We start from the raw sequence: 12277 nt of genomic DNA, 5'->3' as shown, positions 1-12277 counted from the left end.
ATTCGTAGGATCCAATTTCTCGATGCGATAACATCTTTAAACTGAAACTGTATAGCTTCTTACTGACAGTCTTCTCGTGAGAAATCTCTTCCCACATTTCCTTCAATTCCATTTTCTCAGATTTAGTGATGTAAGATGTGACATACCGAGCAACAGCAATAGAATTGTCAGCTACATACTGGATATCCATGTTAGCATTCCACATGGATAAAATGACTGGGTTGTAGTCATTTATATATTTTGACTCTTCTTTTCTTCTTAGGTTGTAGGTATTCTTAGGCGATTTTCTTGTAATAGTATGTCGCACAGCTGACATAAAACTGTTTACTCTTCCTTTTGAAAGAACAGGTCGTGGAAATCCAAATCAACATTTTTTGTAGAATTTATCTTTACTCTTGTACTTTCGTCGACAGTATTTTCCACACCGATGACTTTGGAAACGTAAAACTTTCTCTTTTAAGTTTTTCTATTCTGTGCTTTTAGGTATAGCACATGTTGCATATCCTTCGATGAAACTTAAAACTGCATCATCAGAATCTGTTCCAAATTTTGGGGTATCCTTGATCCATAACAGCATATGAATATGAGGAGCAGCTCTTGCTTGGTACTCTTTTCTCCAAAAGAAATCCACAACTTCTCCAAGAGGTGGATTTTTTTTATTGCAGATGAAGGACATCATAGCCTCAAATCTATGATTAAAATATCTGCAAACATTAACTGGATCCAATGAGCACAATTCTCCTGCTGTCTTGTATTGTATGTTTTTAATGTTTGAATTTGCCTCTCGAAGAAAATCCTGAAGATCATCCCAAGCGTACTCTGCACAGCTTAGGGTAAGGAACCATGTAGGAGTTCCTAAATTCCGTAACATACATTTTAATTCTCCATGGCGTCGGTACCAATATTCATTAGTCCCACGCTGACAAGCCATCAAATTGATCAATTGAGATTCCAAATGATCATCTCGCTGTTGCACTTTGAAGATAAAGTCCTTTGCTGACACATTATGTAGATGTACTCCAGTTTTCAAAATGTGATTTACTGCATAAGATAGTGCAGACAAGTCACTTTCAAATAAAAGATGGAACAAATAAGGAATACTTTGACGAAATCTGGGATCTTCTGCATATAATCTTGTAGTCCGATGCTCCGAAGCAGGAATCTGTACTGGACGTTCATCATATCGTCCACCTTCTCCTGTAGGAAACAGTTGGGGAAAACAACGAGCTTCCAAGCTCTCCTCCCATACACTCACAGGAGTTCCTTTTGCTTTCTTCATCTGAAACAGATCAATAGCATTTCCCATAACTTCTTTAGAATGAAGAGGATGTATGCTGAAATGTTCATACATTTCTTCTTCTTTTGACTTATCCACTTTTTCAATTTGCCCAGTTGGTATTCCTGTATCTTCCAGTATTTCTTCTTCATCTTCATCCATATAAATGGCTTCATACCATTTATTATTTTTTTTCAAATACAAATTTGCTCTTTGTACTTTTCGTACATCCACCAGCTCCTGCCAAATTTTCTTATTCTTTGTAGGTACACCATTAACCAAAATAACTAATGGTTCAGTTTCCAAAGTATCTGCATCAATTGTTTCCATATTTTTTTCAAATCCAATGGCAAATAGACAACTCTTCCTTTTAAACCTCTTTGTAAATCCGAAGGAGGTAATTTACCTGTTTTTGGCTCCATACGCACTATGGTCTGAAATGGATGGACACATTGAATGAGTATAGACTCATACGTATTTAAATCAGAAAGTTCTGGAGGAATATCAACCAATTCTAATTTATTATGTACAGCTCTTGCTGGCATTCTATTTTCTTCTAACTTGTTATAACAGTATTTACAAATACGCTGATCTTCACCCAATTCAAAACAATTTTCCAGAAATATATATGTTGCAAAATCTTTCCACTTATAATTATCTTCATTTTCACTTTTTTTATACAGATCAACATTCTTTGTTTGAATTTTATAATGGCTTCTCAGGCAACAAATACAAGTAATATTTGGTCTTTCATTAGAGATGATAGTAAATTTTGTCATTTCATCCTCAAAATTTTTACTAACAGTAAGTTCTACATTCTCTTCCACATTTTCATCAATAACTGTGTCATTTTCTGCACTTTCTTGTTCTGGACCAAAGTAACAAAACTGAATCTCATCAGTAACCTTCACTACATCTGATACAGATCCACGGAACAGAGCATTATTCAACTCATTTAACTTTAGTGCTGGACTTTCAGCAAAATACAATGTTCTCACAAACTTTCTCATTTCAGTATGATGAACAGCCAGCATCCTAAAATGGTGAAAAACACTTTGACACACTTTCCTAGATAAACAAGCCAGAGAATGTCCTTGCAAACCAGTATTCTCTCTCACTCTGCATGGATCTAGTCTTTGAAGCACCTTAATCTTCTGTTTAACACTCTTTTTACTATATTCTCTTAGAAAGTCACGTAATTTATCAATAGATTCCTGACGCACAGTACAAATACTACTACAATTCCAAGTGTACACTGGGGCTTTAGGACGTCTCCCCATAACCTCATCAGTCATCAATTCTTCCTCATTTCTTGGAACCATTTTCTCCTTTTCCATTACACAACCATCCTTAACTTCATATGCTCTACCATTGGTGTCAACTGCATGCAACAAACTATTACTTTGAAGATAAAAAAATGGTTCAGTACTTGAACTATGCTTCCATTCTCCTAAGAACACTTTAAAAAAGGTTTTTTTCTTCACTTCTCTTTTCCTTTTGCTTTGTGACTTCATTGCATTGACTAATTTATCTAATCTACGCATTCTGTTCAAAATTAAAATGAATAGTTTTTTTTTTATTTCTAAAGCCTTCGTAACAATATTTTCAATACATTTCTTTTTCTTTTCAAATTTGGTTTTCTTCTTATATTTTTTCACATCCTTTAGCAAATTTAACATCACTCTTCTCTGAAACATTTTTCTACGAATGTTTTTAAAATCTATTTTTCGTGTTAAGTCACTCTTTCTTACTTCTGAGTCTACATTAGCATTTTGGTTTTGCTGTCGCCTCTGTTCTTGATTTGTACTTGAAACACTGTTTGAATTTATCTTTCGATCTTTTTTTTTTTTTGAAGATATTTTTTAAAAATTCTTTAGTCTGCTTACCAGAAGACTTTTTCTGTTTTCCAACACGAGCTTCTCCACCTATTTTTTTTTTACCAGTTGTCTTCAAATATAGTTGTTGTTGCTTTTCTTTTCTCTTTCTTGACTTTATAGGCATTTTTTCACTGTTGCTCAGCAATAGCTGCAAGAAACTAAAAAAAAATACCTTTATGTAATTTTAATTCATTACAATTTTTTTTTGAGCTTTTCAAATCCTATCACATGAGCTGACCCTTTCCTACGAGTCCAAGTCTTACAAAACAAAAGAAACATGAATTAAATCTCTGACAATAATTCCTGTGTGCACACAGACTCATGGTGTGATTCTAGGCAGAAAACGATATTTGATTGGCAATTTGAAAGCACATTTACTACTGTGGAGGAGCGAGTGATAATTACTGTGACAGCCTGACACATTTTTCTTATATTTTAGAGAAGCAGAAAAGAGCACATGTCCTTACAGCTATTTGAGACCATGACCATGTGTTACAGGGTGAGTGATTAGACTAGAGCAAAGGAAATGAGCCTTGGTGACGTTGAATGTGTTTGCGTTACACACTGCTATCTGAAACACCACATACAGCTGAGTAGTACGCACGGGAGTGTACAAGAAGCTGCTGCGTGTGTGCAAAAAGTGTGTTTCTGGAGACTGTGTATTGTCAGTTGCAAGAGAGATCTGCATGTAAACTTGCACAACTGCATGAAGAGTGCAGACATGTGTATAAGAGTAGATGTGTGGTAAGGGTTAAATGGACTTTTGAACATGTAGGAACAACCTCAGCCATTGCAGGATTTGATGGAAAATCTACCCTGTTTATTTGAAATGTGTTAGCATTTGCCTCTCATTTTTGAGATAGTGATTTCTGCTGAGTGCTAACCAACACATTTGAAGAAAACAAGCTGGCCCTTTCCTGAAAGTGCAAGTTTTACAGAACAACAGCAACACAAAATAAATCTCTGACAACAATTCCTGTGTGCACACAGACTCATGATGTGATTCTAGGTAGAAAGCGATATTTCCTTTGGCAATTTGAAAGCACATTTAGTTCTGTGGTGGAGCAAGTGATAATTACTGTGACAGCCTGACACTTTTTCCTTATATTTTAGACAAGCCAAAAAGAGCACATGTCCTAACAGCTCCTTTAGACCATGACCATGTGTTACAGGGTGAGTGATTAGACTACAGCAAAGGAAATGAGCCTTGATGACGTTGAATGTGTTTGCGTTACACACTGCTATCTGAAACACAACACAGAGCTGAGTATTACGCATGGGAGTGTAGGAGAAGCTGCTGCATGTGTGCAAAGAGTGTGTTTCTGGAGACTGTGTATTGTCAGTTGCAAGAGAGATCTGCATAGAGACTTGCACAACTGCATGAACACTGCAGATATGTGTGTAAGAGTACATGTGTGGTAAGGGTTAATTGGAGTTTTGAACATGTAGGAACTACCTCACCCATTACAAGATTGGAAGAAAAATCTACCTTGTTGATTTGAAATGTGTTAGCATTTGCCTCTCATTTTTGAGATAGTGATTTCTGCTGAGTGCTAACCAACACATTTGAAGAAAACAAGCTGGCCCTTTCCTGAAAGTGCAAGTTTTACAGAACAACAGCAACACAAATTAAATCTCTGACAACAATTCCTGTGTGTACACAGACTCATGGTGTGATTCTAGGCACAAAGCGATATTTCCTTTGGCAATTTGAAAGCACATTTAGTACTGCGGTGGAGCAAGTGATAATTACTGTGACAGCCTGACACATTTTCCTTATATTTTAGACAAGAAGAAAAGAGCACATGTCCTAACAGCTCCTTGAGACCATGTGTTACAGGGTGAGTGATTAGACTACAGCAAAGGAAATGAGCCTTGATGATGTTGAATGTGTTTGCGTTACACACTGCTATCTGAAACACAACACAGAGCTGAGTATTACGCATGGGAGTGTAGGAGAAGCTGCTGCATGTGTGCAAAGAGTGTGTTTCTGGAGACTGTGTATTGTCAGTTGCAAGAGAGATCTCCATGGAGACTTGCACAACTGCATGAACACTGCAGATATGTGTGTAAGAGTACATGTGTGGTAAGGGTTAATTGGAGTTTTGAACATGTAGGAACTACCTCACCCATTACAAGATTAGAAGGAAAATCTACCTTGTTGATTTGAAATGTGTTAGCATTTGTTTCTCATTTTTGAGATAGTGATTTCTGCTGAGTGCTAACCAACACATTTGAAGAAAACAAGCTGGCCCTTTCCTGAAAGTGCAAGTTTTACAGAACAACAGCAACACAAATTAAATCTCTGACAACAATTCCTGTGTGCACACAGACTCATGGTGTGATTCTAGGCAGAAAGCGATATTTCCTTTGGCAATTTGAAAGCACATTTAGTACTGTGGATGGAGCAAGTGATAATTACTGTGACAGCCTGACACATTTTTCTTATATTTTAGACAAGCCAAAAAGAGCACATGTCCTAACAGCTCCTTGAGACCATGACCATGTGTTACAGGGTGAGTGATTAGACTAGAGCAAAGGAAATGAGCCTTGGTGACATTGAATCTGTTTGCGTTACACACTGCTATCTGAAACACAACACAGAGCTGAGTAGTATGCATGGGAGTGTAGGTGAAGCTGCTGCATGTGTGCAAAGAGTGTGTTTCTGGAGACTGTGTATTGTCAGTTGCAAGAGAGATCTGCATGGAGACTGTTACAACTGCATGAAGACTGCAGATATGTGTGTAAGAGTACATGTTTGGTAAAGGTTAATTGGAGTTTTGTACATGTAGGAACTACCTCACCCATTACAAGATTGGAAGGAAAATCTACCCTGCTGATTTCAAATGTGTTAAATATCTATACGCACGGTGCGTGCGTTTAGATATTTATATGCTTTTAAATGCTATTTTCTCAGGAAATACTGAACAGATTGATACCAGACCTTCAAAAGGCACTTCCCTGACTTGAGGACTACCTCTCTGCCAAATTTCAAGTAATTCTGTTCAGCCGTTCGGGCTGTACCTTCGACTAAAGGTCCTATGGAAAAATGCATGGGGAAAACGCGTTTTGGGACCCCCCTTTTTTCTCAGCCCCCCCCTTGACGAATCACCCCGAGACTTTCAGGGTAGGAGCTGAGCGGAGCTCCCCATTAGTTTTGAAAATTTCGCGAGGATTCGTCAACCGGCGCCAAAGTTATTCAAAATAGAATTTTGAGATTTCCTATGGAAACACGATCCTAACTATAACTATCTACTGGCGACCGCCAGTAGATAATATATATATATATATATATATATATATATATATATATATTCACTTGAAAAACCATAGGTTTCACACACGTTATAGTTAGGAATTAGCATTTAAAAAACCTTGCAAATTCACTTAAAAAACCATAGGTTTCACACATGTTATAGTTAGCTGGACATTTCACTCGTAAAAAACCAATGAAATTCCCCCGTTATAGTTAGTTCAGATAACTATAACTCGCACGCCCGCTGCATCACTGATGATATCATCCTTGTGATAGAGTGGCGGTCGCGCGAGTTATAGTTATCTGAACTAACTATAACGGGGGAATTTCATTGGTTTTTTACGAGTGAAATGTCCAGCTAACTATAACATGTGTGAAACCTATGGGTTTTTAAGTGAATTTGCAAGGTTTTTTAAATGCTAATTCCTAACTATAACGTGTGTGAAACCTATGGTTTTTGAAGTGAATTTGGACGGTTTTCTAAATGCTAAGTTATGTAATTATTAATTTTTTTTTTTTCAAGGTTTTTCACCGTGCGCACCCCGCAATTTTTTCCAAAGATAATAAAATGTTTTTTTCACCCTTAGGGGTCCTTCTGTGACCCCCTGACAAAGGCTAGGGGGTCAGGAACTCTCTTCCCTGCCCCCTTTTCACGTTTTCCACCTTTTTTCCACCTTTCCTTTTCAGTGCGATAGACAAAATGGCGGCCGACACTTCCTGATTTTGACCGATTCGAATGTTTACTGACATCTATCAACCAATCAGAATTTCGCTCGCGCAAGGCACCGTGCGCGCACAGTGCGCGCACGGTGCGTGCGTATAGATATTTATATGCTTTTAAATGCTATTTTCTCAGGAAATACTGAACAGATTGACACCAGACCTGCAAAAGGCACTTCCCTGACTTGAGGACTACCTCTCTGCCAAATTTCAAGTAATTCTGTTCAGCCGTTCGGGCTGTACCTTCGACTAAAGGTCCTATGGAAAAATGCATGGGGAAAACGCGTTTTGGGACCCCCTTTTTTCTCGGCCCCCCCTTGACGAATCACCCCGAGACTTTCAGGGTAGGAGCTGAGCGGAGCGCCCCATTAGTTTTGAAAATTTCGCGAGGATTCGTCAACCGGCGCCAAAGTTATTCAAAATAGAATTTTGAGATTTCCTATGGAAACACGATCCTAACTATAACTATCTACTGGCGACCGCCAGTAGATAATATATATATATATACATATATACATATATATATATATATATATATATATATATATATATATATATATATATATATATATATATAAATATATATATATATATATATATATATTACCTACTGGCGGTCGCCAGTAGGCAGTTATAGTTACAACCTAGTTTCCATGGGAAAAGCATTTTTTGATTTGCTAATAACTTTGGCGTTGTTTAACGAATCTTTATGAAATTTTCCAAAAAGTTGCACTTTTTAGGTCAGCTCCTATCTTAAAAGTTTGGGTGTGATTCGTCGAGGGGGGACTGGGAAAAAAGGGGGGTCTCAAAACGTGTTTTCCCCATTTTAATTTCTATAGGAAATTTTGCGACGAGCTACAGCCCGAACTGCTGAACGGAATTACCCAAAATTTGGAAGAAAGGTAGAGCTTAGTTCAGAAAGCGACCTTTTTTTTTTTAAATGGTGTAAATCCGTTCAGTAGTTTTTGAGAAATTCAAAAAAAAAGAGTGAAAAAATCAATTTTGTGCAAGGGTACAGCTGAAACTACTGAACGGAATTACCCCAAATTTGGCACAAAGGTAGTGCGTGGGTCAGAAAGCGACCTTTTTTTAAAATGGTGTAAATCCGTTCAGTAGTTGCTGAGAAATTAGAAAAATAAAAGTTTCGAGATCTGGTCGGAGCCTAAGTCCCGTGCACAAGCTTCACTGTGATTGGCTGCCAACACTCCAACCAAGGAAGTGTTGGCAGCCATCTTGTGACTCGGTAGAAGCGAGTCGGTAGAAAACAGAGAAACAAAGAGTAGAAACACCCTGACCCTGGTTAGGGGGTCCAAGAAGGACCCCCAGGGCCCCAAATTTTGTTTATTTTTTTTTTTAAATCGGTATAATTCTCGCTGGGCTCACGAGTTTCCCATGTTTTCTGTTAATGAGACCCTGGGGTGGGTAGGTCCTGGGGGCATTTCTTAAAAAATAAAAGTGGGGGCTCGCTGGGGCTGTGGGTGCCCGCTGGGGTCCCCGTAGTCTCGGGGTTTCACTCATGTTGGGAGGGGGGTTGAGCGGCCCCCCTCCTGGAGTTCCTCATCTGCTTATAACTTTGGCGTCGTTTGACGATTCTTAACGAAATTTTCCAAAATGTTTCTCTTTTTTGATCAGCTCCTATCATAAAAGTTTAGGTGTGATTGCTCAAGGGGGGGCTGAGAAAAAAGGGAGGTGTGAAAACGTGTTTTATCAATGGATTTTCCATAGGAAACTTTAGACAAGGCTATAGGTCAAACTGCTGAACGGAATTACGCCAAATTCGGCAGGTTTTGTTGAAATGGTGTAAATCCGTTCAGTAGTTTTTGAGATATTAAAGGGGAAAAATATATATATATCTGGTCGGTGCCTTACTCCTGAGCACGAGCTTGCTTCTGATTGGCTGCTAACTCTTCAAAGCAGGAAGTTTCCTCTGATTGGCTGCTAACACTTGAAATCAGGAAGTGTTAGCAGCCATCTTATTCCTCGCATCGAGTGAAAATATAAAAGAAAGGTTCCGGGGGCAATTTAATATAGCGGAGCTCTGTGTAATGATGATTTGGACGCAGTGAAGGTTTAAGATTTATTAACAGTAAAGGACAAAGAGGTGAGCGCCAGGCACCACGACATCCACCCCAGGACACTAGTAGGAAGATAACCCTTTCACGCTGCCTGTGCCCAATATCAACACTTTGGAGGTATGCCTTTAGAAGCCAGTCCATCAGCTAGCAGCTGTCTACCTTTGTGAGCTAGTACGCTGCTGTGCCTGTACCTCTGTGAGCTACTACGCTGCTGTTCCTTTGGGAGCGGACAGCTCATAGTTCTGCCTCTGTGAGTCGAGCGGACGGGCCGCAGTTGTCCCTCTGCGAGCCTGGGTACGAACTGTTCATAAGTCTTACTATATGAGCATTGAAAAGCCATTTTGTGATTCAGTCCGTCAGCTGGCATCTGTCCGAGGCATTTCTGAAAACATACCGGAGCTCTGTTTGTGAGAGATACCCCTTTCACGCTGCCTCTCCCCATATCAGCAGGTAACGCACCCTCTTCCCACATCACTAGCATACCGTCAACAACCTTCTTGGGCCCGCAAGCCTCCCTCTGCGAACCACTGGTGGGCTCGCAGCTCTTCCGGTCTGACTTCTCGGGCCCGCACATTTACGAGCCAGTCCGCCGGTTTGTAGGTCTCTGAGAAGAGATGCAATGGAGGCAACGATGATGCAGGTCAGACACCCAACAGTACTCCGACACCCCCCAGCAGCAGCTGCTTGTCCGCCATCCCCGCTCACCCCCCACAAACAAATGTGACAGGAACGTTTTTAAATGTGGAGCCTAACAAATCGGCTGGTGTTGCAGTTTTAATAAAAAAGATGCTTGTGAGGTTGGACAAATAAGAATCTTAGGGGCATATGTATGAAACTCCCGTTTTGCGAATCCCAATTTGCGATATTTAGCGATTAGCAAATAGAGATTCGCAAAGCGGGATGTAAAAAAAAAATTGCAAATGTTTTGCGATTTCTTAAAAATCGCAAAATATTCTCAGAAACCTCATTTGCGATTTCTTAATTGCGAAATTCGCAAATTAAGAAATCGTAAAAACGGGAATCTGCAATCCAGGTGCAGCCTGATGACATCACGAATAGGAAACTGGAGTGATTTCCTGCACCTGTTCACCTGAGCCACACCCAGAGGCTGCTTGGAGAGTGTGAGGAGGCATCCCAGGAGAGAGCAACCAGCAATGGAGTCCAACAAACAACAGGAGGGCAAGGATGCAGAGAAGAGGAAGAGGAAGCACAAGTTTTCAGAAAAGGAGCAGGAGGTCCTCATTGAGAAGATGGTGTGCAGCCATGAGCTCCTTTTTGGCAAGAAGGCACTGCGTGTCCCAGAGGCAAGGAAACGCAAAATTTGGCTGGACATCCAAAATAAGGTTAATGCAGTGGGAGTCACCAATCGCACCATCGAAGAATTGCGCAAGCGATGGTATGACATGCGCCAGAGGTCGAAGGAGAGGGTGGCAGCCAGACTGAAGGACGCAAACCAGACTGGGGGAGGACCATCCACAGCAGCACAGCCAACACCCCACGAGGAGCTTGTGGAGTCCACTCTCCTGCCTGAGAGCGTCGGTGGTGTGGCTGACATAGACAGCTCCGACCCTGCATCCAGCAGCCAAGGTAAGATGCATGCAAAATCAATCTTCACTGATCCCCATACCATGCACACTTCCCCAAATGCGCTTAATAACCTCACAAAATGTCATTCCAGTCCAAGTCTTACAGCACACCCAGCAATGCATCATGGGACTTGTAGTACTATGTCTGACAGTGTGTCCATGAGACAAATGAAATCTAATGCAACATGTGGGTTGGGGATAAGTGAATGATAGTGTCAGAGGTTAGCCGATACAAACTGTATGAACTTTATTGATTGCTAATTGCAGACAAAGACACAAACTCATGTAGTCCCCTTTACATCCACAGCACAATCCAGGGCACGTGAGGACAGCGCAGAGGGGGAGGAGCCTGCACATCTTGGGGACTCCAGTGACGAGACAGAGCTCATACCAATCCAGCACAGGAAGTGCACACATATGCTCCCACTGCCTCCATTTGAGGATGAAATACCGGCCACAGGGGGGGACAGTGACAGGAGAGAGGGGAGTCAGGGTGTGTCACACATGCCCATTCAGGACACACCAAGGTCAAGGATTTGACCACAGTACACACGCAGGTCAAGGCCCAGGAGCAGCACTGCCACTGAAGCCGAAGAAACCGTTTTTTCTGACCTGGAACACAGCATGCTGCAGGAACAGCGCCTGCAAAGTAAATCACTCAGGTCAATAAATAGGCAGCTATGCCGTATCCACCAGGATCAGAAAAACATGGGGGAGGGCATCATGGCCATGGCAGGTGCCATCCGTGACCTATGTGACACTTTGAGGCACAACCAAGCCGCCAGTGAGAGGCCTGGCCGACGTGCCAATGCACGCCTTCACAACTATACCAAGGCCATGAACCGCCTCTGCACCACCACCAGCACTCTCACACGCAGAAGCGTCACTATGCAGGTTGAAATGGCGCACTGCTGCCAGGACATAGCCAGAGGGCTTGCACAGGTCACCAGTGCTGTGGAGCAGCTGCAGACGGCCAACGCAGGTGGCAGCGCTCTCATGGCCTCTGGCGAGAGTGAAGACACCTCCAGTAGGAGCAGCATCACTCCTAGATTGCCAGAAGAAAGACGGCGCAGTGCCAGACAGGGTGCAGGACAAGGGAACACCATGGGGGGCACTCAGCCTGGACGCCAAACACCACAAATGCGTCACCGAAGGAGGTGAACTGTGCGGTGACACTTAATGCAAAAAGGGTGAAGTAACCCTACTATGCTGTGTGCACAGTTACTTGTGCCTTACCTGCACTGTGTGCATAACATGTGCTGGGGACAGCTACAATTTTCATTTTTGTGAAGTGTGAATAAACACTGCACACATTATCAAGCTTTTTTGTCTCATGTCATCATTGCTCACCTAGAAGTAGTTTTGTGTGATCTCAGTCCGTCTCTGGCGTCCAGCAGCTGCCCCGACTCCTGATGCAGGTCTGCCAGGGGGAGCAGGGCGCTCGTCATCCGATGTGTCTGTATCGGTCACATCAATTGTGGTGCCTT

The 12277-nt window shown here is 41.5% G+C and overlaps 1 protein-coding gene across 1 annotated transcript in view; it reads left to right on the top strand.

The window, feature by feature from the left end:
• The window catches only part of LOC146855860 (vomeronasal type-2 receptor 26-like), a 500093-nt gene that overhangs the window by 74874 nt on the left and 412942 nt on the right, over positions 1-12277 (top strand). The gene's annotated exons all lie outside the window — the stretch shown is intronic.

Source organism: Triturus cristatus, chromosome 4_1, assembly GCF_964204655.1.
Source record: "Triturus cristatus chromosome 4_1, aTriCri1.1, whole genome shotgun sequence".
NCBI classification, from domain to species: domain Eukaryota; kingdom Metazoa; phylum Chordata; class Amphibia; order Caudata; family Salamandridae; genus Triturus; species Triturus cristatus.
Note: the sequence above shows the minus strand (reverse complement) of the source record. Positions and strands in the feature narration are given on the sequence as shown.